This window comes from Pyrus communis, chromosome 10 (assembly GCF_963583255.1).
Source record: "Pyrus communis chromosome 10, drPyrComm1.1, whole genome shotgun sequence".
NCBI lineage: Eukaryota > Viridiplantae > Streptophyta > Magnoliopsida > Rosales > Rosaceae > Pyrus > Pyrus communis.
Genome location: NC_084812.1, coordinates 1,445,088 through 1,451,423, shown reverse-complemented (window position 1 = coordinate 1,451,423; position 6,336 = coordinate 1,445,088).

Genomic DNA, 6,336 nt, shown 5'->3' with positions numbered 1-6,336 from the left:
GGTCCAACTAGTATATATACCCTTCTTTTGCTTAAACGATCTATTTATGCACATAAATAAACCATCAAGTGATTATTCTGATAAAAATTCAAATGAACATAACAAAATAAATATATAAATTAAAATGTTAATAAGATTCTTTAAAAAATAGAACTCTCTGATACTTCATATTTTGAGCACAGTAGTTTACTATTGGTACAGAAATTGACGTTAAATTATAAAATGAGAGATAGTTCATGAAGAACCTCTATTTTGAGATAATTCCTCTATAAATTATAGTAAAAATGAAATTGCAGTCGAAATTAAAAATAAAAGAAGTGTGGAAAAATTAAAATTGGGAGGAGTCACATGGCGGCATGTTGGGGCGACCCCACCCGTGGGAAGGTGCGAGGGGGTATGTGACAGTAGTACACTCCCGTTTTTCACGGAACGGAGGTCGCTTTGTTGGGTTGTTTTGGCAGAACACGATGCGTCGATCCCAAACTCGACTCTGTGGAAGCTCCTCAACCTTAACAATGGGTTGGTGCGCAGGTTAAGGTACTATCATGCACACACCCTTTGTCCCGAGAGCTTCTTATATGACATGAATACACCATTATCGTAGTGATACAAACTCTATATAAAAATAAATTTGTGTATATCATCATGGTATTATAGAAACCTTCTTCCTTTTCCTCTTTCACATTGGATTTATGATTTGTGATCACTAATCATGGGATTGAGGTCGTCTCCAGATCTCATACTCTGGAACCTTCAAATCCAGCAATTTAGATCATTCAAGAGTGAGAGGAAGATATCTGAACATTAAAAAAAGATTGTGTGTGAGGTAAGCAACAGGAATAGAGTAATAGAGACCGCATTTAAATTGAATAGTCTACGAACTCTGGAGTGTGAGATCTTGAGAGGATCTCAATCCTGATCAAGGATGCTATATTTTGTGATTATGCTATGGGGTCCTCCAACGTGCATGTTTAAGTATTTAAAACCGTTTTTAAAGTTAAAAACACAAATCATAAGCGATTGATAGAAGAAAAAGAAAACGATTTTAAAGTTATAAGCAGCTGGCACTCGCTGATTAATTCTTTCTTAATCATCTTTTCACCGAATTTAATCTATCACCATTCATCACTTGTCATTTGTCAGTTCTCCTTTTTTTTTTTTTTTTTTTTTGGGTAAACCATTTGTCAATTCTTTTGATGTTGGTCTTCAACCACCTGTCCTTCTCCCACTATTTGATCCACTTTTGCTGCATCATTCACCACCCTGGGCCTGCACAGATATTTCGAACAATTGGGATTGGGATTGGAATTGATTAAGATAATATAAAATTAATTTGTATTTCTTTTGTCCAACCATTTTATTGTTCTTATATTTTTTTTCTTCTGAATAAACAATATTGTCTGCACTAATGAGATAGAGGAGTAAGCTAAGCCTCACAATAGGATAGCAATAATGTGATTCAAATTTACTATTTGGTGAGAATTAAACCTAAAACCTCTCATTTACCAATAAATAATAATATCATTAGATTATAATACTAAGTGATATTGTTCTTATTTTTTTCGTTTAATACGATAATACGTGTCATGTTTTGTACAGTTAACATGGGATACATAGCATAGTGTTGTAGAGTAACATTATCTTACTAGAGGAATTTGACATGTTATTTACTAAAGCCACTGCCAATCTAATCAACAAATTTGAATCAATTAGGCTTATCATGAGTATTTTGCTTTTTGGCATCTTTAGGGAAAAATTTTAGGAAAATTAATGAAAATGACTTGAAAATTTTGAGTTTTAATGATAATTAAGGACAAAATATATGATAAAGTGAATAGTACCAGCATTGATTTTTTAGTGTAAAATTTTGTTTTTTCGTTAAAGTGAATAGTACCAGGAGCTTTTCGTTAAAGTTCTCAAAAATCTTTGCTTTTTATCAATTAGGCTTATCATTGCACACTACCCTAAGAGATTGTTTAGTGAAATGCGCAAAGGTTCGGAACTCTCAATTCGAGTTTGAACTTGCACGAATGCATTTTTTAAGGTCATCGGCCATATTTTGACGTATCGTTTGACATAGAGGCCAAAAGTACATTGTCATCTCATATATATCGAGACTGCATATATAGGGAGGGGGAGTAGTCTGCAACTAATGTATGGTGATCGATATACCTCTTGTATTTAAATAAATACATAAAACTTCAACACGCGCGTGATTATAATAAGTAGTGTCGCTTCACTTATTACTAATTGATTTTAGCATGAAAACTCAATTTATTTCATGATATCAAAGCAATTTTTTACCCACTTGAGAACCCCACGACCATACATGTTTCGCGTCGCCATCCACTTTACGTAATATGTGTTTACATATTTATATTTGGCAAGTGTTGCTACAGCCTATACATGAGGAGGTGTTTGTTGCATGGACCTTTACTTTTAACCTGAAAATATTTGAAATATGTGTGTGGGATCGACTAAATAGATGTTGACGAGTGATGCATGGTTGGTCTTTGTGTTTTGCATATATGTCGGGAATAATGCATAATATTTGGTAAAGTTAAAAACCTGAATTTATAGAACATAGGGAAACTTGGTGTTTCACCCTAAAAGCTAGTACGTTGAGCAGAATGTGAAAATGGTGATGGTGCTAAGGAACCAGATAAAAAGGCAGTCAGGTTTTGTGTTGTGCACGTGTAGAAGGCCAACGACAATTGCATGGAAATGCATGAATTCATGTGTCAGTATATCATTGACACCAGCTACCAACACGCATGCCCAACACGATTGAAGGGGTTTGTCGAGTTGATTTAACCCACGACTTTGTCTTTTGCCTTCCCAATTAGCATTTAGGCAGCCACCTCCACCATCTCTTTTGCTCTTTGCTCATGTTTTTTCCTTCCTTTTTGTTTTTTTCAATTGTTATTAGATTTACTTGTGTGAGAGATGCTCTATGCAGACAATCTTATTAAACATCTTCTTTAGTTTTATGTTCTAAGAACATCATGTGTGTTTTTAAAGACCTTATTACAAGATTCTACAACTAGTGGTAGAGCTATTATAGGGTTATTGATCGTCCTTAATCTTAACAACTTAAAAAATTTTATGTATATTTGTTGTGTATTGTATTTGACTCATATAAACAGCTAAGACAAACTAAATTATAACTTCATTCTCCTAGTTCTTTTATTTCTTCTAGCATTTTTTCTCTAATTTCTCTCTTCTTGTGTGCGACTCTATTGTGTGAACCTGTACTTGATGAAATACCTGAGTTGACAAGCCTTGCCAGTCTTCAAGATTACTCCACAATATATATCCTGCATGCACCCTCGACAAGCCTCTACAAATAATAGTAGTTGTCTACATATATTAGCATAAGCTTTCAGCATATGTTGGCAAGAATTGGCGAGTGTCTACTAGATGCTGACGAAATGACCCAATGGAAATGATGCACTCATGCATCTTAATTATTTGTAGGAGATATATTCACCAAGAATTCAAAAATGCCAAACACTTCCAAGTTCCTACACAACAAGAAAATAAAGATCAAAACATAAGTACATACGAGACGTAACGGAATTCAGCATATATATATATGATCTGACAGTCCTTTACTAATTAGCTAGGTTTATTAGGTGCGTAGCTAGGTTAACTTGTACTGTAGAACTGAGCAAATTAAGTAATGGGGGTGAGTGTTTCATTGGATTGTATACTATAATTTTAGCTCAAATAAATTGTATTGTGATCTGAAACAGAAGAAGAAGACGAAATCTAAAGTTAAATTAAAAAACTGGAGAGAGTCAAGTGGCCTAAATAGGGATCCTTTTAATCGTGTTGTTACTGATAGACATGACAGTAACAATATTCACCTGGTTTGAAAAGTTTGTTTCCTTTTACTTGGGAATCATGCTAGCATGAAATTGTTAAGTGTTTGAGCTTTCCCCTAGTTAATTTAACCCTAACAATTACGATCCTAACTAGTCCTAACTTTGATTACTAAAATAAGTCTTCCATTGACTTCTCAACCTAATTAGGTTAATTAAGGATTAGCTCTACGCCCAACCCTAGCTACATGCCTCAAAGGCTCAAACCCTAACACACACACACACACACACACACACACACACCACCATATGGTCAATTCTAAAGACTTTTGAATCCTAGAATTTGCACTACGGAAGGCTGTCATTGGGCCACAGATCAGGCGTTTCCAAAGTTTAGGTAGAGTGTAGTTTTCACGTACACTTATTAAACTCAATCTTTACTTTGTTTTTTTTTACTTATATTGGAGGGTTCGAGACTGCCTTTCTTTTCTTTCTCCAAGTTAATGTCTCCATCTAAATGTACAATGATAAAAAAGCTAGCTACCCCTACCGGTGTACCAAATGTCAATTTGAGAATCTGCATAATCATCCCGTAGATTTGAACAAACGATTAGCTCATTGTACGAAAAAGATTGATCATTCAATCTTGAGTTGTACATGTAAAGTAGCACTATGAATGCTTGTCCTTCATCATGGAACATAGTGATTAGGACATATATAGCATTTCCTTTACCTTTTGTGTTGTTGTTGCACTTATACCATTGAGTTAATTTCAGAAATTTAAGTGCACCGCGTGACGATGTTGTTTAGAAAATGGAATAAATTTAAAGAAATGATTTCTACACACCTATAAATAAAAATTATCTATTAATTCTTCTTTATATTGTGGAATCGAAATGCCATATATAAGCATGAATGTGCATTAATAAAAAAAGTGTGTCAAAATCGGATTTCGCTAAATTATTCTTCGTCTGCAGACTACCATGGTGTTTATTTCTTCATATGCAGACTGCCATTAATTATATGAGACTCTCGTCAATGCAGTGTTTAACGGAAGTAGGGTATGCATGCAAAATTGCATGGACTTTCCTATTTGTTGTTCAGCTACTTAACTTAGCAGTTCTTTGGGAGATATTCATTGTGTTTGAAATATAGGTTGGTACACCGTATATCATTATTTAAATAGAGAGACACTTTAAAAATAAAACTTCCCTCTGCTTAATAACCACATGTGAACATACCATCTAATGTTTCGATTATATAGAAAAATTATCATTCTTTAAGCCAAATTTTGGAAATGTATATTAGTAGTACAAGAATCTTGCTAAAATCACTCTGTCGATGGTTAATTTTACAAATTCTAAGGATTTGGTCAAATTCATGACCAATTGACCATTGACGAGATACAATGAACGATTTGAAAAAGAAAGGGATGCATTTGGATATGGTAAGTCTTTTCGATTTCTTCGTTCTCCCATTTTTGTTAAATAAACATATTACAAAAGTAATGACTTAAGTCCGTCGACATCATGGCCGACCAGATTTAATTAAAAAGTTATCCAGTCAATTCCGTTTCTTGACAGACGTAGAAGTCCATTCGTCATGTCTCATTATATAGGTAGATGAATACTTGAAAAAAAATAAAATAAATTATCCTCACTTGTATAATAACATATGATGTACCGCTTTATATGTTTCTTGACATATTGGTCTAATTAGTTATCTGGTTTATTACAACTAAGACCAATCCACTATATTAAGTCACATTAAAGATAGGAAAATGTAATGTTGTTTCTGTTTATTTACGTGCTTTTTGTTCATCTCACATTTGCTCCGGGTGAAGTTTGTTTTCTCAAATGTTGTTCGTTTGATGCTGAATACATGGTTTTATTCCACATGACACAATGGTCACTTCTATTTAATTCAAATCAGCAGCCATAACCCTAACCCAACACGAAGATAAGAAAAACCCTAACCCTAACCCAACACGAAGACAAGAAAAACCCTAACCCTAGCCCAACATGAAGACAAGAATCCAACTCCATACGAAAACAATGAACCATAGTTGTGTTTTAGGGTTTCAATATATTTTATGCATTCAGCATTGATCTACGTAGTACATTTGCAAGATTCAGCTTTTTTATTAGGTAGTCCAAACATGGCGTGTTCTTCCTAAACATGATAGTTTACATTTTACAGATCATATTGGATACTATGGTGTCATGAACCATGAAGAGAAGGAGGGAACCTTAGAGCCATAAATTTTCTAGCCACATTATTCATCCCTGCAAGTTTTTTTTGTTCCAACTGTATAAGTAACGCAATCACATTACATATAAACATATGTGACTTTCAATTGACGCACAACCATGTTGGTGAGATTATTTCTCTTAATTCTTACTCAATGTATTTGATTTAAAGGCTAAAAAGACCAAGTGGCTAGAGAAAATAAGAGTGCAAAAATCACTATCCTTATTCATTCTTCTACAAATATCTACACAATTCTTAAGTA